This window comes from Stegostoma tigrinum, chromosome 3, assembly GCF_030684315.1.
Source record: "Stegostoma tigrinum isolate sSteTig4 chromosome 3, sSteTig4.hap1, whole genome shotgun sequence".
Classification (NCBI taxonomy): Eukaryota; Metazoa; Chordata; class Chondrichthyes; order Orectolobiformes; family Stegostomatidae; genus Stegostoma; species Stegostoma tigrinum.
Window position 1 is genome coordinate 15,791,010 of NC_081356.1, and position 20,134 is coordinate 15,811,143.

General features: G+C 44.0%; 1 protein-coding gene across 1 annotated transcript in view; it reads right to left on the reverse strand.

Moving 5' to 3' along the window:
- npffr2a (neuropeptide FF receptor 2a) overlaps positions 1-19,769 on the reverse strand; it is a 108,541-nt gene extending 88,772 nt beyond the window's left edge. The window contains exon 1 of the mRNA XM_048526562.2: positions 19,507-19,769. The gene's annotated coding sequence lies outside the window, so the exon portion shown is untranslated. The remainder of the gene's footprint in view (positions 1-19,506) is intronic.
- Positions 19,770-20,134: the final 365 nt, after the last annotated feature.

Below are 20,134 nucleotides of genomic sequence, written 5' to 3' on the forward strand. Positions count from 1 at the left end.
ACAGCAGTCAGGGGAAAGCGTGTATCATCAGTTGGGGAGTTACAGTACAGCAGTCAGTGGAAAGTGCGTATCATCAGTCGGGGAGCTACAGTACAGCAGTCAGGGGAAAGTGTGTATCATCGGTCGGGGAGCTACAGTACAGCTGTCAGGGGAAAATGTGTATCATCAGCCGGGGAGCTACAGTACAGCAGTCAGGGGAAAGTGTGTATCATCAGTCGGGGAGCTACAGTACAGCTGTCAGGGGTAAGTGTGTATCATCAGTCGGGGAGTTACAGTACAGCCGTCAGGGCAAAGTGTGTATCATCAGTCGGGGAGCTGCAGTACAGCAGTCAGCGAAAGCGCGTATCATCAGTCGGGGAGCTACAGTACAGCAGTCAGGGGAAAGCGTGTATCATTAGTTGGGGAGCTACAGTACAACAGTCAGGGGAAAGCGCGTATTATCAGTCAGGGATTTACAGTACAGCAGTCAGGGAAAAATGTGTATCATCAGTTGGGGAGCTACAGTACAACAGTCAGGGGAAAGCGCGTATTATCAGTCAGGGAGCTACAGTACAGCAGTCAGGGGAAAATGTGTATCATCATTCGGGGAGCTACAGTACAACAGTCAGGGGAAAGTGTGTATCATCAGTCAGGGAGCTACAGTACAGCAGTCAGGGGAAAGCATGTATCATCAGTCGGGGAGTTACAGTACAGCAGTCAGGGGAAAGCGCGTATCATCAGTCGGGGAGTTACAGTACAGCAGTCAGGGGAAAGTGCGTATCATCAGTCGGGGAGCTACAGTACAGCAGTCAGGGGAAAGTGCGTATCATCAGTCGGGGAGTTACAGTACAGCAGTCAGGGGAAAGTGCGTATCATCAGTCGGGGAGTTACAGTACAGCAGTCAGGGGAAAGTGCGTATCATCAGTCGGGGAGCTGCAGTACAGCCGTCAGGGGAAAATGTGTATCATCAGTTGGGGAGCTACAGTACAACAGTCAGGGGATAGCGTGTATCATCAGTCGGGGAGTTACAGTACAGCAGTCAGGGGAAAGTGTGTATCATCAGTCGGTGAGCTACAGTACAGCATTCAGGGGAAAGCGCGTATCATCAGTCGGGGAGCTACAGTACAGCAGTCAGGGGAAAGTGCGTATCATCAGCCGGGGAGCTACAGTACAGCAGTCAGGGGAAAGCGTGTATCATCAGTCGGGGAGTTACAGTACAGCTGTCAGGGGAAAATGTGTATCATCAGTCGGGGAGCTACAGTACAGCATTCAGGGGAAAGCGCGTATCATCAGTCGGGGAGCTACAGTACAGCAGTCAGGGGAAAGTGCGTATCATCAGCCGGGGAGCTACAGTACAGCAGTCAGGGGAAAGTGTGTATCATCAGTCGGGGAGCAACAGTACAGCAGTCTGGGGAAAGTGCGTATCATCAGTCGGGGAGTTACAGTACAGCTGTCAGGGGTAAGTGTGTATCGTCAGTCGGGGAGTTACAGTACAGCCGTCAGGGCAAAGCGTGTATCATCAGTCGGGGAGTTACAGTACAGCAGTCAGCGAAAGCGCGTATCATCAGTTGGCGAGTTACAGTACAGCAGTCAGGGGAAAGTGCGTATCATCAGTCAGGGAGCTGCAGTACAGCAGTCAGGGGAAAGCGCGTATCAACAGTTGGGGAGTTACAGTACAGCAGTCAGGGGAAAGCGTGTATCATCAGTCGGTGAGTTACAGTACAGCATTCAGGGGAAAGCGCGTATCATCAGTCGGGGAGCTACAGTACAGCAGTCAGCGGAAAGCGCGTATCATCAGTCGGTGAGCTACAGTACAGCAGTCAGGGGAAAGTGCGTATCATCGGTCAGGGAGCTGCAGTACAGCAGTCAGGGGAAAGCGTGTATCAACAGTTGGGGAGTTACAGTACAGCAGTCAGGGGAAAGCGTGTATCATCAGTTGGGGAGTTACAGTACAGCAGTCAGTGGAAAGTGCGTATCATCAGTCGGGGAGCTACAGTACAGCAGTCAGGGGAAAGTGTGTATCATCGGTCGGGGAGCTACAGTACAGCTGTCAGGGGAAAATGTGTATCATCAGCCGGGGAGCTACAGTACAGCAGTCAGGGGAAAGTGTGTATCATCAGTCGGGGAGCTACAGTACAGCTGTCAGGGGTAAGTGTGTATCATCAGTCGGGGAGTTACAGTACAGCCGTCAGGGCAAAGTGTGTATCATCAGTCGGGGAGCTGCAGTACAGCAGTCAGCGAAAGCGCGTATCATCAGTCGGGGAGCTACAGTACAGCAGTCAGGGGAAAGCGTGTATCATTAGTTGGGGAGCTACAGTACAACAGTCAGGGGAAAGCGCGTATTATCAGTCAGGGATTTACAGTACAGCAGTCAGGGAAAAATGTGTATCATCAGTTGGGGAGCTACAGTACAACAGTCAGGGGAAAGCGCGTATTATCAGTCAGGGAGCTACAGTACAGCAGTCAGGGGAAAATGTGTATCATCATTCGGGGAGCTACAGTACAACAGTCAGGGGAAAGTGTGTATCATCAGTCAGGGAGCTACAGTACAGCAGTCAGGGGAAAGCATGTATCATCAGTCGGGGAGTTACAGTACAGCAGTCAGGGGAAAGTGTGTATCATCAGTCGGGGAGTTACAGTACTGCAGTCAGGGGAAAGTGTGTATCATCAGTCGGGGAGTTACAGTACAGCAGTCAGGGGAAAGCGCGTATCATCAGTCGGGGAGCTACAGTACAGCAGTCAGGGGAAAGCATGTATCATCAGTCGGCGAGTTACAGTACAGCAGTCAGCGGAAAGTGCGTATCATCAGTCGGGGAGTTACAGTACAGCAGTCAGGGGAAAGCGCGTATCATCAGTCGGGGAGTTACAGTACAGCAGTCAGGGGAAAGCATGTATCATCAGTCGGCGAGTTACAGTACAGCAGTCAGCGGAAAGTGCGTATCATCAGTCGGTGAGCTACAGTACAGCAGTCAGGGGAAAGTGCGTATCATCAGTCGGGGAGCTACAGTACAGCAGTCAGCGGAAAGCGCGTATCATCAGTCGGTGAGCTACAGTACAGCAGTCAGGGGAAAGTGCGTATCATCGGTCAGGGAGCTGCAGTACAGCAGTCAGGGGAAAGCGCGTATCATCAGTCGGGGAGTTACAGTACAGCAGTCAGGGGAAAGTGCGTATCATCAGTCGGGGAGCTACAGTACAGCAGTCAGGGGAAAGCGCGTATCATCAGTCGGGGAGTTACAGTACAGCAGTCAGGGGAAAGCATGTGTCATCAGTCAGCGAGTTACAGTACAGCAGTCAGCGGAAAGCGCGTATCATCAGTCGGTGAGCTACAGTACAGCAGTCAGGGGAAAGCGCGTATCATCAGTCGGGGAGCTACAGTACAGCAGTCAGCGGAAAGCGCGTATCATCAGTCGGTGAGCTACAGTACAGCAGTCAGGGGAAAGTGCGTATCATCGGTCAGGGAGCTGCAGTACAGCAGTCAGGGGAAAGCGCGTATCATCAGTCGGGGAGTTACAGTACAGCAGTCAGGGGAAAGTGCGTATCATCAGTCGGGGAGCTACAGTACAGCAGTCAGGGGAAAGTGCGTATCATCAGTCGGGGAGTTACAGTACAGCAGTCAGGGGAAAGTGCGTATCATCAGTCCGGGAGTTACAGTACAGCAGTCAGGGGAAAATGTGTATCATCAGTCGGGGAGTTACAGTACAGCAGTCAGGGGAAAGCGTGTATCATCAGTCGGGGAGTTACAGTACAGCAGTCAGGGGAAAGTGCGTATCATCAGTCGGGGAGTTACAGTACAGCAGTCAGGGGAAAATGTGTATCATCAGTTGGGGAGCTACAGTACAACAGTCAGGGGAAAGCGCGTATTATCAGTCAGGGATTTACAGTACAGCAGTCAGGGGAAAATGTGTATCATCAGTCGGGGAGTTACAGTACAACAGTCAGGGGAAAGTGTGTATCATCAGTCAGGGAGCTACAGTACAGCAGTCAGGGGAAAGCGTGTATCATCAGTCGGGGAGCTACAGTACAGCAGTCAGGGGAAAGTGTGTATCATCAGTCGGGGAGTTACAGTACAGCAGTCAGGGGAAAGCGTGTATCATCAGTCGGGGAGTTACAGTACAGCAGTCAGGGGAAAGCGTGTATCATCAGTCGGGGAGCTACAGTTCAGCAGTCAGAGGAAAGCGTGTATCATCAGTCGGGGAGCTACAGTACAGCAGTCAGGGGAAAGCGTGTATCATCAGTCGGGGAGTTACAGTACAGCAGTCAGGGGAAAGCATGTATCATCAGTCGGCGAGTTACAGTACAGCAGTCAGCGGAAAGCGCGTATCATCAGTCGGTGAGCTACAGTACAGCAGTCAGGGGAAAGCGCGTATCATCAGTCGGGGAGCTACAGTACAGCAGTCAGCGGAAAGCGCGTATCATCAGTCGGTGAGCTACAGTACAGCAGTCAGGGGAAAGTGCGTATCATCGGTCAGGGAGCTGCAGTACAGCAGTCAGGGGAAAGTGCGTATCATCAGTCAGGGAGTTACAGTACAGCAGTCAGGGGAAAGCGTGTATCATGAGTCGGGGGGAGTTACAGTACAGCAGTCAGGGGAAAGCGTGTATCGTGAGTCGGGGGAGTTACAGTACAGCAGTCAGGGGAAAGCGTGTATCGTGAGTCGGGGGAGTTACAGTACAGCAGTCAGGGGTCTGCTCGGTGATGTCTATTTTTGCTTGTTGAACTTCAATGTGACTGGCTCGTTCCAGGGAACAAGGGCTGGCCTGTGCGGGATCGCTCTGTTGTGTACCCATAAAAAACAGCATGACAGTGTCTCATGTCATTTGTTCAAAATCACACTGGTTCATTTCTCTCGCCCATGATGAAGTCTGTGTTACAGCCTGAGCAGCATGATTTAGAAGCATAGCTGGCTTCCCCCAGGTGCAGGGTGCCATTGACCGTACACACATGGCACTGAGAGGGCAGTGCCACAACGCTCGGGAATTCAGTAACAGGAAGTAATTCCATTCCATTCATGTTCTGGTGATCATCACCACCACTTTATGGAGGTGTGTGCCCACTACCCTGGCAGCTGCCATGGCTCCTACATAACTCTCATATATTTGGTGTGTTTGAGGGTCTAGGTTCCTTCGAAGGCCGGTTACTTGGGGACAAGGGCTACGTACTATGATCAGGGATCATGCCACCATTACACAAACCCCTAGCGGATGTGGAGTGCAGGTAAATGCTGTCCATGCTTTGATCAGGACACGGGTGGAGTGGATGATGGATCTGCTGAACATGTGGGTCTACTGCTTGGCCTGGTCTAGGGGTCCCCCCCATTATAGTCCTGATAGGGTGTGCCTCTTCACCCTGGCATGCTATACTTTGTACATCTGGAGCCAGAAATGAGACAATGTGATAGTTGCTGAAGAACCGGGGTAATGGGAGCAGCCTTCTGAGGAGGTCAGGAAGCTGCGGAAGAGGAAACTCTCCTTGTGCCTGCCAGAGCTCAGGTGCCTCAGGCATTGCATCCCAAACAGGATCTAATTGACACCCTGTTCCAGTTAACAGGAGCTGGGTACAGCAGATCATTATAAACCGCTAAATATTCACTGATCATGATGCTGGCATTTGGTCTACTTTGTGGGAGGTGAAATGTGATCACTATTGATTTTGATTGTATTCCCCATTGTTGGCTAGAAATAAAAGCTTTGAAATTTACATCTTTAACACTGTCCGGTTGCTTGCTTGTATGTCTGGGCAATGACCAGTGACCTGCTCTACACTGGGCAGTGAGGACACAGTAATGGTGACACGGAGAGGGTGTTTAGATGAGGTGTAACCAAGGACATGTGGTTGTCACACAATGACTAGGGTGTGTCAATCATGCCAGTTACATGCCATGGGAAGCTTGGCTTTGTGGCTGATGTGCCGTTATGTTGGCAGTGAGGAGCAATGCTGGATTGTTAACATTTGCTTGATGCATGACGGCCTTTCAAAGATTACACGAGCGTAAGGGATGCTGGCCTTTCAGTGGCTATCTCCTGTGTGGCCATAAGACCATAAGACATAGGAGTGGAAGTAAGGCCATTCGGCCCATCGAGTCCACTCCGCCATTTAAATCATGGCTGATGGGCATTTCAACACCACTTCCCTGCACTCTCCCCGTAGCCCTTGATTCCTTCTCAGATCCAGTTGGTCCACGAAGGGCATGCGATAAAATTGAGAAAGAATCAGTAATGAGGAATGGCAGATAGTTAATGCATGAGTTTGGTAAGAGCTGGCAAGAAATCTCACTCATCTTCAACAATCCCTCCAAAATTCTCAAAGCAATTCACATGTAGCCAAAATAGTGCATGATTCAGCCCAAAGTTTCATTATCCAGGTCATTTATGGAGATCAGAAACGCAGTATGTTCAAACAATGAGTGTAGAAAATATCAACTTTATACCTCTCCTTCCTGAGTGACCTACTGCCAGCATTAGTTCCATTGGAAACTCCAGTCAAAATCTTCACCTCCAGCTTCACTTTATATCTAGTATGAGCATTATCTTTGCTGGGATTCCAGTCAAAATTCTCACCTCTGGTCTGACAATTCATCTCTTACAGGACTCTCTATTGCTGATTTTGGCTTTGCCTATTTTTCCTCATCCCCTTCTGGAGTGACCATCTTTCCTGGCGGAAATGTTCCATCCTCATCTCTTCCCCTCCTGTTTATGTTAGCAGATCATTGAAAGACAAAGGGTACTACATTATTCCATCCTACCCAAATGTGATGAATTGTCTCCTCTTCATCCAACAAATTGCCAATTAGGTTCAGATCAAATAAATTATGTTAGGATTGAAGGTGAGTGTGTGCTGAGATGCGTACGCTTCTCTCAGTCACTGGATAAATTCACTAAACCATGAGGAAACTGAAGTACCATCCGTGACTCCTCAGATACTGAAGCAGTCCATGTTCAAATGCAACAAGATCTGGTCAATGTCCAAGTTTGGGGTGACAAATAACGTTAGTGCCAAACAAATGCTAAACAATGACCATCTACAATAAGAGACAATCTAATCACCATTCTGTGGTGTTACCATAGTTGAGTCCCGCACTATCAACATCCTGGAGTTTATCATTGGCAACAAACTCAAATGGGACTTTTACTTAAATAAGTGCTCCAAAATCAGGTCAGAGACTAGGAATACTGCAGTATGTGACTCATCTCCTAACTCTTCCATCTACAAGGCTTAAGTCAGGAATGTGAGGGAATACTCCCCGCTTGCCTGGATAGGGACATCTCAAGAAGCATCCAGGACAACGGAGCCTGCTTAATTGGCACCACATTCACAAGCATCCAGCCCTTCCACCACCAAAGTCCAGCCACAGCAGTGTGTACAATCTACAAGGTGCTCTGCACAAATCCACCGTAGATCCTGAGACAGCACCTTCAAAGTCCACAACCACTTTGGTCTAGAAGGACAGGGCAATAGATACACAGGAACAGCACCGCCTGTAAGATTCCCTCCAAGACACACACCATCCCTATTTGGAAATATATCACCATTCGTTCATTTTCACTGAGTTAAAATCCTGGAATTCTCTCTCTAAAGGCATTTTGGGTCTATCTACAGCACATACACTGTATCGGTCCAAGAAGACAGCTCACCACCACTTTCTTAACGGCAACTAGAGACAGGCCATAAATATCGGTTCAGCCAGTGATGCCCATATCCCATGAATGATTAAATAAAAACAAAGTTCTGCGAGCTGGATGTTTCTTGAGGTGGCAGGTGATTTCAGGAAACTTGGCAGATCCAACACATTTCAAAATATCTTGCTGTATTTCATTCCAGAGAGGAGGGAACAGATTTAAGTCAGGTATCTGCCATTATGACAATGGATACGGGCACATGATTGGTCTGGAAGGCTGGAATGCCCACCTCCCTTTACCGGGCTCTGACAATAAGCTTCAGTGATCTTAAGACAAGGAGAAGGAAAAAAGACATCATCCAAGGTTCTCAGTCATGACTACTATATAAGACCTTTGTAAAACCTTTGTGTACTGAGTGAGGATGAGGAAAGATTTGCACCAACTGATATTTTAACCTCCTATCTCACTCTTGATGCACGTTCCCTGATTTACAATCCTCTGATGGATAGTGCAAACATGCACCTCTACCTTCGCTTCCCTAATCTTTATCATATGCTATTTTGTGTCTTTTCCCTTTTTGGATGCCCGAGCGATTTCATCAGTCAGAAGAGGAACACCAGTAAGTGTGAACACAGCACAGTCGTAACACCAGGTCAGGCACTCAAACTGCACATAATGTAGACTATAGCAATAAAGACATGATCTGCACGTAGTGACATACAGACCATCAGTGGACTGCAGTCGGGCCGGGGACAAATTATAGCCAAAGTGCCAGCTCCCCAGAGGTTGGAACTGCATGCCAAGGGAACACAGATGGAGACTTTGTCGGAGGGACCTTACAGGAAAACAAAGATGGGTGCACACGTGAAGAATTGGTGCAATGGCAAGCCTGCTGGAAAGTTTGAAGGCAACATAAAGCAAAAATGGAGAACTCTAGAGCCACCAATGGTGCAGGACTTTGCGCAGAGCAATCTGCGGTTTGTCCTTCCACACGTGAAGGAGGTGGTGAACTCTGTCATCAAACTTCACTCCCTGCCCAAAAACAAAACATGATGCAATGTCAAATGGCTGATACAAGAGCCTGCATGGCAACAATAAGAACAGCTAACCAACATCTGGGTGCCACTCTGACTGTGTCCTTGCTGGAACCATCCAACATTGCCTGGTGAGGCCATTCTGATGTAGAGCCTCTTGGCCTAATTCTGGTCAAGGTAATCCTTTAATGTCATCAGGCATCTCCTCCAGCTTTCAAACAGCCACACCATAGCCACTGAAGGAGCTCTACTTTGGAACACTAACATCGGCAAAGACACATGAAAGGTAGGCACTGAGTGAACACACAATGTTGATTAGTTGACTTTGTATGCATCATGGCATCACCTCTACTTTTCTCGTGCAACCTCAAGGCAGAGCTGACATGTGCAGTCAATAACACTCTGTGCCATGGGGAAACTTCATGAAGCTACTGTGTCTGCTTGTCTTTGGCCAGAGAGAAGAATATCTGTTTAGATCTCCCTGAGCAGGGAATTTCAGCTATTTGCCTTATGCAGCAATAGATGGCAAACGTTGAGATGTAAGTATCCCCAGTTTAACCTGGAAGGACTCATAAATGTTCATTGCCATAGTCACCTACATAGCTGCAGCCACTGTTGTCTTTGCTCTGCTCTGAGCTTGTGGCTGCAGAATGAGGCAGAGAACATTGAGCTTGGCCTTAACGATGCACAGATGTCCCACACAATGTTCCTCACTGTGTTTCAAGTTGGAGGATTGTACCCAGAACATCCTGGGACTATATGGCCTCCTGCTAAGAACCCACCTCTCCCTCTCCTCCTCTTTGTCCACGCTGGCTCATTGTCCAACTCACGCTTTCTTTCAAACAGAATGCTCTGCAGTATCCGGGAATTGTGACATCGAGAAAAATAGTTCAGCACCTCTCACATCAATGCCTTGTAGATTTTATCCGAACTGAAACTGCAGAATGCTCTAAACACTTGTAGGTTTGCAGAATCAGCCAAAAGAAATGACTAGCCTGTAAGTTAGCCAATGATGCCTCAATGAGGATCTGGGAGATCTTTCCTGCTGCTGCGTATATATTTAGCTGTGCAAGGTTAAAAGTGGGTATCAACTAGAACCCTAAATATTACCAATAATGTCAAATCTACCTTCCATTCATGGTTTTGACCCTGACAGTCTATTATCTTTGGTGTATGAGCACCAATTTGTCCCTTTCAATTCACCCTGAAGATGGACCAGTGTACTGCGGAGCTTCAAGTCCCAAACAGCTGGCATTTTCAAGCCCAATCTCTTGCACAGCCAGAGATAAAGTGAGTGATCCATTTAATGCAATGCAAAGGAGTAAATAACAATGAGGAAATTCCAGATATGCTAGATATAAGAAGAAGGAGCACCACTAGCGATTGAGAATCCAGTCATGGAGAGATACCTAAATGGATAAGAAACAACCATTTAATTAATGTGCCACTATAACCAAAACTGTGACAACAGTTAAAATAATGAATGGAGTTTTAAATAAGGTGCAAAACAAACAAGGCTGGCAGGGGAAAATGGGAAAAATGTTGTGGAAGTGCTGGTGTTGGACTGGGGTGGACAAGGTCAGAAATCGCACAACACCAATTTATAGTCCAACTGGTTTAGTTGAAATCACAAATTTTTGTTTCTTCTTCATGTGTTGGTGAGAGGCTTAGTATCAGACACAGAACTTTTAAGTAAAAGATCAAAGGGTCACACTGCTGATGAGGGTGTATTAAACAAACCTAAGATGCTGTTACATCTTTAATCACTTAGAAGGTTTTAATTGATAAGTACGAATAATTAAATCCCAAATTCCTTCCACGTCGTCGCCCTGACAGTACTAAAGGTTTTATCAATGTAAAGAAGAGGTGACATTTTAGGTCTGACATTGTATGCTAGGTCTTGTTTAGAATCTGTTTGTGTTTTGGTTTGGAGTCAAATAAAGCAAACAAGCATGGGAAAATCAAACAAAATTTTCCATCTTTTATACATTGGATCAAAATCTCATGCGTCTAAAAACTGCTGCATATGATGAGTGATTAACATTATCCTGTCTTTTATTCAACAGAGGTACAATACCATTTCATTTAAAACCACTTAACATCTCCACTAAAATAGCAGAGAAATGTCATACCATTATATTAAATGGCTGTTGGTTGATGCTGCCAGTAGCATTATGTATTTATGTTAATAATGTGCATTTATGGAAAAATGTACAGTATTACGAGACAGAGGAAATAAATACTGCGGGTTATCAATATCAGAACAGAAAACAGTCTCAGCGGCAGCTCGTCTGAGTACGGGAAGTTGCTGGTTTTCAGACTCCACAGTGACAGTTCCTACTCCTCATTTCAAACCAGTTGTATACATTTATAGGGGAGTGCTGGCAAATTTAAAGTTGTTGCTCACTTGATCTTTGAAAGCAAGTAATTAGGAGAAGGATGTTTCAAAATGTTTTGTTACCGTTTGATTTGAAGGTTTAAATTAGCAACTTTGAAAAGATTTCACTGATGTCTAATAATTTAACGAGGTTTAGTACTTAATTTTAGCGAAATGCGAAATTTGTAAGGCTGCATCTGCTGATACCCAAGACACTTCTAAAAATATGCAATGGATAAGTAGCAAACAGATAGGAATAAAAAGAATTGAATGGAAGTATTAATTGGTAAATGTTAACAAAAGGGTCAAGCAATGTGGATTTTTTCATCAATTAAAAAAAAAATCAGCTTTTTATATTGCCAAGCATGCACAGAACTAGAAAAATCAAAACTGAACATGGGTAGTCGGAAGTTATCAGTGGATTATCAAGTCAGAAAAGTCTATTGCGCAGAAAAAAGCTTTTTGGTGAATTGAGTTAATGTCAGTCAAAAACAATCGCCTAACTGTTCTAAGATAACAAAGTGTGGAGCTGGACGAACACAGCAGGCCAAGCAGCATCTCAGGAGCACAAAAGCTGACGTTTCGGGCCTAGACCCTTCATCAGAGAGGGGAATGGGGAGAGGGAACTGGAATAAATAGGGAGAGAGGGGGAGGCGGATCGAAGATGGAGAGAAAATAAGATAGGTGGAGAGGAGAGTATAGGTGGGGAGGTAGGGAGGGGATAGGTCAGTCCAGGGAAGATGGGCAAGTCAAGGAGGCAGGATGAGGTGGTAGGTAGGAGGCCTAACTGTTCTAATCCTGTTTTCCAGCACATAGCCTTGCATGCCTTGGAACTTGGTCCACCTAAATGCTTCTTAAATGTTATGTAGGTTTCTACCTCTACCACCCTTACTGGCAGTGAGCTCTAGAGTCCTGCTCTGAGTGAAAATCAATTTCCTCACATCTGCTCTAGACATCGCATCCTTGTCTTAAATCTGTGCCCTCGGTCTTTGAGCTCTTCACCAAGGGGAATGTTTCTTCCTGTCTACCCTGTCCATGCCCCTCATAATTTTACACATTTCAATTATGCTCACCCCTCTGTCTCCTCTGCTCCATGGAAAACAGCTCGGTCTATCCAATCTCTCTTCATAGCTAGGCTAGGCAACATCCTAGTAAATTTTCTATGCACCTTCTAGAGAACAATTGCATCCCTGCTATATTGTGGATTCCAAAACTGAACGCAATACTCTAGCTATGGCATAACCAACACTTAATTAGTTTCAGCATAACTTCCTTGGTCATAAACTCTATGCCTTGGCCAATAAAGTCAGGTGTCCCAAGTGAAGACTTCAAAACCAATATTTAAGAGATTGGTGGACACGCAGTCCAAGGTTTCTCTGATAGTGCTTCCCAGGGTCCTACCATTCATCAAGTATTTCCTTGTCTTGTTTGTCCTGCCCAGGTACATGGCCTCACACTTTTATCCACATTAATTTTCATTTGTCACTGGTTAGCCCATCTGTCCACATCTTCCTGTAGTCTTTGGGTATCCTTCCTACTATTTACCACCCTTGAATTTTTAGATCATCTGCAAACTTACTGATAAGCCCTTTTACATTCAAGTCTAAGTTGTTCATTTATGCTGCAAACAGTAAGGGCCCCAACACTGTTTCCTGTGGAACGTAATTGGGTATAGGCTTCTGGTTACAAAAATACCCCTCTGCTTCCTATCTCACAGCTAGTTCTCTGTACAATTTGCCAAACTTTCCTTGGATCCTATGGGTTCTTGCTTTCACTATCAGTCTCCATGCGGGATCTTATCAAAAACCATGCCGAGTCATCAAATGTATTGCCCTCATCCATACACCTGGTCATCTCTTTGAAAAATTCAATGAAGTTGGCCAGACAATGACCTCCCTTTAACAAAGCCATGCTGACTATTCTTGATTTGTCCCTGCCTTTGTAAGTGCTTGTTTGTTGGTGTTAGAAAACATTTTGAACTCAAAAACAAATCCATACATTCTCATACTCAATAGCTAAGACAACAACAATTACAAAGTTTCACTTTCACACCCTATACTCACATCAATATCCACTCACATCAATATCCACTCCACAAAGTAATATTCAATACTAACACTGTTATCAAATGGCTATTTTGTAGCCAACTCCTTCAGCTGTATATCAATGACTTTACCATCATTACAAGCTCAGAACTATGCTGCTGGTGAGAATGCACAATGAGGAGATATATTTGCAATTCTTTAAATATTAAGCAGTCCATGAGTGTATGCAGAAAGATATGGGCAAGAGCTAGCACTGGGCTGATAAGAAGGAAGCAATTTGCCTGTATCACAGACTCATCATCAACATTTGTTGACAACTGTGGTTGGATTGCCCGCTGTCAAATTCCATGGGGTTTCACCTGAGATCTAATGCTCGAGGTGCAGTGAATTTGGCTCTTGTAAATGCCCTGTTTACAAGAGTGGGCCAGAGGCTGGTAATTTTGCAATAATTGGCCGACCTCCTGTCTCCCCAATGCCTGCTTACCACCTGCAAGGGTGCAAGTCAGGAGTGTGGTGGAATATTCTCAACTTGCCTGGATGACATTAGGAATTCAATATCTGCCAGGACCATTACCTACAACATTTACTCCTTTCACCACTGGCGCACCATGGCCACAGTATATAACATTCACAATATGCACTGCAGCAACACACTTCTCAAACTTGCAAGCTTTCAAACACCACTAAGGAAAGAGTCTTGATCTTCAAGCTTAATTCTACATTACATACATCAGAACAGATATACAGATATATTCCTTTCACTTCCTTAATTGTCACAAGGTCAAAATTTTGGGTAGCACAGTGAAAGCATGTTCTTCAAATGGTTTGCAGCAACTAATATAAAAAAACTCACATCAATTAGTACAATTAGAATTCAGCAATAAACACCAGTATTAAGAGCAGTGGCCATACACTCAGAATGTAAAACGAGGCAAGAGGGACAGAATCTGAGCATTTATAATTTCACATGGCAGGAAGCTGGGAAGGAATGTTTATGAGCCACCTGTTTTTGTTTTGAGAATATGGTCAGGAGATCGAGAAACTTTCTTCATCAATACAAGAACTTAGAAAAGACACAAGGAGAGGTTGGGCCTAAATTGAGGAAAGGGATTCTGACAGGGAAGTCTAGGTTAGCTTTGGTTTGACATTCTCTGAAAATACGAAATAAAGAGTCAGTTAATTAGATCATCTCAATCCCTGTGATAAAGAATAGTACCTTTGTAACTGCTTTTGGAGGTAAAGGCGATGGTGGAAGAAGAGGGCTTCATTGAGACAGTTAGTCATAGAACAGATGCATGACTCAAAACAAGACCATTTCAACGAACATTTTTAATGCCCTAAAAATTCTAAACTCCAGAGATAATGGGAACTGCAGATGCTGGAGAATTCCAAGATAATAAAATGTGAGGCTGGATGAACACAGCAGGCCAAGCAGCATCTCAGGAGCACAAAAGCTGACGTTTCGGGCCTAGACCCTAACTCCACATGGTCACACTCAATACTCATATAAGTACTAGCTCAGTACAGTCATACCCACAACACGTACTAACACCAATGTGGAGGTGCCGGTATTGAACTGAAAGGTCACCTGAGGAAGGAGCAGTGCGATGAAAGCTTGTGGTTGCGAATAAACCTGTCAGACTATAACCTAGTTTTGTGTGACGTCTGACTTCATACTAAGACCAGCATCAAATGGGCTCAATACCAAGATCAGTCTGAATCCATACACTTAAACTCAGTGCAATTTCCACATCCATGAAGAAAAAGAACGCTATACTGATTTATTTCAGTGGCTAACTTCATCAACTTATTTGACAAAGTCTCAAACCAACTGATGTGGTGTTGCTAGATTTCCAACATTTCATTTTTACAATAAGATTATTCCTTAAACTCAAACTTTGGGGTTTCATGGTAGGCATCATACAAAGAGTGCTTATTAGTAGGAACTGAGAGTGTAGAGATGGACTAAGTTGGATGCTCCCGAACTTTGCTGGGGGATGACTGTTTCTGACTTAGGTAAATGACTAGGACTGAGAAATTTAATGAAACTTTAATGATGACGTCAAGCTCAGAGGGAAAATAAAATCAGAAGAAGCAGCTCATGAATTACTAAATTAATTGGACAGTGGTAAGTGTGGAACATATCAGATGAATTTTAATAGAATTAAGTGTAAAGTAAACACATGTTAGAGTCATTTGGTCCGAGAGAACAGAAAGAGATTATTCAGCTCAACGTACCTGGGCTAGTTCTCTGAGGAGTCAGTATAGAATTCCACTCCATTATAAAAGAATTCTCCTCATCTCCAATTCGCACCCCCAACCCCCACCTGCCTAACATTTTATGTTATTAATTTTAAATCTACATCCTTTGCTTGCCAACCCTCTTATCAGTGGAAGCAATTTCTCCCTATCTACCTTGTAAAACTTCTAACTTATGAACAATTCTAGTAAATCTTCCCTTAGTCTTTTCTTCTCTAAGGAAAAAAATGTGGAAGGGAATTTGGAGTATTTCCATGGCCCAACTGTTCTTGTATTTTTTTTATTAATAGCCTTCGCAACTTTATTTGGGACACTCAAATGTTTGTTTATGTGCAGCTCCAGGTCTCTTTATTCCTTGGCTCCTTTTAAACCCATACCATTCATTTTATGTTGGCCCTGTTAATTTTCTCTTCTGAATTCATCACTTCACATTGTTGTATTCAATTTAATCTGTCATGCTATTGCCCATTATACCAGCTGCATCCTCCCAAAATCTATTCGTACACTTTTTTTTCGATTCATATATTTTGAAACTTTCTTCATTTTTAATCTTTGAAAATCCATATCTAGATTTTAGATCTTTCAGCATTATCTGGCATTTAAGTTGCCCTGTATCAAGTTTTACATTTTCTAATTTTGACATCCTGCTCCCCTCCCCCGCAACACCTTTACTGTAACATTGCCCAATGACATTAAACTCTCCTCTTGTGAAGATCAATTAAAAAAATACCTTGGCAATTACCTCTATCTGCAGAAGATTTTTGTTTAATTTCGTCATTGGTGCTACCTTTCCTTTGATTACTCACACATTTATAAAAGGTATCAGCATTTATATTTCATATTATTCACTGATATCTAGATTTCCAGTACTTAGTGTGTTTGATTCTCTAGCAGATTATTAACCTGACATTTGTTGTGAGCCTCATTTTGTTGTTTGACTATCATTTCTTTAATCATCCAGTGAGCTTTAGATTTGGAGGTACTTTCTTTTCAAATCATAGGATTTTTATTTAACCAAATTTAACTCCTTTCTGAAGACTTCCTCATTTTCATTTACTGTTTTACCAGATAATCCTTATTTTCAAACTAGCTGTATCTGTTATTGTTTCAACTCACTGAAATTAACCATCTTCCAGAGGACCATTTGCACGTTTGATTTTTCAATCTTCCTTTTCTGTGGCTATTCTAAACCATATGACCATAAGACATAGGAGTGGAAGTAAGGCCATTCGGCCCATCAAGTCCACTCCGCCATTTAAATCATGGCCGATGGGCATTTCAACACCACTTCCCTGCACTCCCCCCGTGGCCCTTGACTCCTTTTGAGATCAAGAATTTGTCAATCTCTGCCTTGAAGGCATCCAACGTCCTGGCCGCCACTGCACTCCGCGGCAATGAATTCCACAAGCCCACCACTCTCTGGCTGAAGGAATGTTGTCTCATTTCAGTTTTAAATTTACCCCCTCTAATTCTAAGGCTATGCCCACGGGTCCTAGTCTCCCCGCCTAACGGAAACAACTTCCTAGCGTCCACCCTTTCTAAACCATACATTATCTTGTAAGTTTCTATTAGATCTCCCCTCAACCTTCTAAACTCTAATGAGTATAATCCCAGGATCCTTAGCCGTTCATCATATGTTAAACCTACCATTCCAGGAATCATCCGTGTGAATCTCTGCTGGACACGCTCCAGGGCTAGTATGTCCTTCCTGAGGTGTGGGGCCCAAAATTGGACACAGTATTCTAAATGGGGCCTAACTAGAGCCTTATAAAGCCTCAGAAGCACATCGCTGCTTTTATATTCCAACCCTCTTGAGTTAAACGACAACATTACATTTGCTTTCTTAATTACGGACGCTACCTGCAAGTTAACCTTTAGAGAATCCTGGACCAACACTCCCAGATCCCTTTGTACTTCTGCTTTGCGAATTTTCTCACCGTTTAGAAAATAGTCCACGCCTGTATTCTTTTTCCCAAAGTGCAAGTCCAAACCAAATGATATAATGATCAATGTTTCCCAAATGGTTTCCCAATTGATGCTGGCACCATTTGGCCCACTTAACCCCCTAGATCCGGATCTAGAACCGCTACTTTCCTGCGCACACTCCAAACATTTCTTCCCCTGCATATTTTTCTACCCCAGCCTATACAGGGATAACATAATTCCGCATTCTGTTGGGTTGACAGCCTTCTGAAATGCACTCCTTCCTCACCTTTCCAATATTTGGTGGTTTATTATTGTCACTCAACTGCATAACATTTCTTCTTTTGCTTTTTAACCTTAATGGAATATATCCTTTCTTTTGAACCTTTACCCAAACCACCTGTTTCTAGGGTTGTAGCAATTGATAAATTCTGCCACTGGCCTTGACCCTAACTTTCTTTTCTGACCTTATTTCTCCTGTGGGCATTGACGTGTGTCAAGTTCCCATTTCCACCTCTGTATGAATGCTGCTACATCATCATTTAGAATTGGTAGTGAAGCTGTCTAACTGACGTAGCAGAAATTGTTGAAGCCAGGGGATTTACTACAGTCCTGAAACATTAGTACGCCAATCAGCTGCAGTTAAGCTCAAACTTTTAAATGCTGTGACCAGACTGCATCTTAAATGCTGTATCCACTTTCAGATGCCAAGAAGCAGATAATGAATCAAATGAGGTTGCGTGTATTCACAAGTCTGATCCCAAGAATTTTGAGGAAAAAAGAGATGAAAGAATTTGAACGAACACAGTGTGGAGCTGGATGAACACAGCAGGCCAGGCAACATCAGAGGAGCAAGAATACTGATGTTTCGGGTTGGGGCCCTTCTTCAGAAATGGGCTTCGCAGTGGGGTTATGACTCACTCAGATATAGTAAGGACTGCTGATCCTGGAGTCAGAGATAACACAGTGTGGAGCTTCAGGAACACAGCAGGCCAGCAGCATCAAAAGAGCAAGAAATCTCCATTTCTGAAGAAGGGTCCCAGCCTGAAACATCAGCTTCCTGCTCCTCTGATACTGCCTGGCCTGCCGTGTTCATCCAGTTCCACACTGCGCAATCTCTGACTCCAGCATCGGCAGTTCTTACTATCTCTGAAAGAATTTGAAACTTTTCAGTTCTGATAGGTAAAGTCACTTAAAATCACAAAATGGTTAAGCACAGATTGAAAGTGAATCTGGAATATTACCATGAACTGCAGGAGGAAACTACAGGACAGAGTTTCAAACATAAAGTATCATTTGGAACTAATAGTAGAATTCTTTTCTTTAGACAGAATAATCAACATCTGCAAAAATAAACTTGCTGATGGAATTGTGAAGGTCAAATTCCTGGTGTCATCTCAGGAACAATTAGATACTACAAACGGAGAAAATTACCATTACTCCAGATGGATTTGTGAATGACCTTTGCATCAGCAATAATCTATAAGCTTTTGGATGATGTATAGCACATTAGCGCTGAAAGTTTCAGAGTAAGATAACTAAGGACAGGTGATTACGAGAGAATGAGTTGATAGGACTGATTTATCAAGGGATGTGCTACAGGGGAGTTATCCAGAAATGTGTTCCAGGACAATTGTGACAAACTGTTTGTTAAGAAGTGGGTTACCAGGGGAATTAATTACAGGATGGCCCTACGGCAATGGTGAACACCATCCAAGTTTCTGTAAAAACACAAGTCAGGTGAAACAGAAAAGACAAGTTAAGAATGTCAAACACAAATATTTTTCAAATCCTAAGTTGTGGAAACAATTTCTGGGATGTTGGTTTGCCATTTTCAGGTATCTGTTCTGCATTTCTAGTAGTTTTTGAATTATCATCGTAGGCACAGAAGGGAACAGCACAGCTTGTTTTAACACAGCTTGTTTTGAACTGCCAGACCAAATGCTGGGTATTTAATGAAGTGACTGAAAGCTACAATTATCCAGGTGCCAAAAAAAACCTAAGAACTTTCTGACTTGAAATAAATGAATCTTACACACATGATGAGGTGTTATACTTTAATTATATCAGTAATTTCTATTCAACAGACAATGCAGTCTTGATAAAACAATGAATTGCATTCCAAGCGGTTGGTTAACTCATGAAATACTTCACTTACCTTAGGTTAAACTTGAAAAAACAATAAGCTAATGGGAGGATTAAGCAAAGCTTTATTACAGAAAGGTATTATTTAATCATTTATTTCATAAAATATCAGAAGAAGTGAATTTCTTACCTTTGGCAGAATTGATCTGAAGCAAAAAAATTCTTCAGTTCCTCCGATCTTGTTTCTAAAGGTAAGCGTATTAGATCTGAATTCTTCCTCACTGTGAAGACTATCAAAATATTCTTATATCACTTCGATCACCACTAAAATGAACACTCGTATATGTTCAGTTTCTTATATTTACTCCTAGCATCACAACCCAATAGCGTACCAACAGTCGCATCTGTAACACAATGAGGCAGTAATGCTCATAGCCCTTCGCTGTGATTACATCTAGCTCCTCCAATTCTAATATCTCGAACACGCGCAACCAATGCTAAGCCACACAGCACAAGCTGGAGGACGATGAACAAGTTCCGCCCAGTTTAGACCCCTCGTAGCTTTCCTCAGGAACACCATGTGGGGCTCAATAATAGGCGGGGTACGTCACACAGCCTGTACCATTCCCGTCCGGAGACAGAAAAGGAGTTAGAACAGTGGGAAAAAAAGGCAAATTAGTCGTATAGAGAAGAGCCGAGGGCACACAAACTGAAATAAAGAGAACGGGGGTGAACTTGTTAAAGGAAAGAAAAATGAAAATGGCACACAGAGAGAGAGAGAGAGAGAGATAGGAATCAAGAAACTGGAACGGATGGCG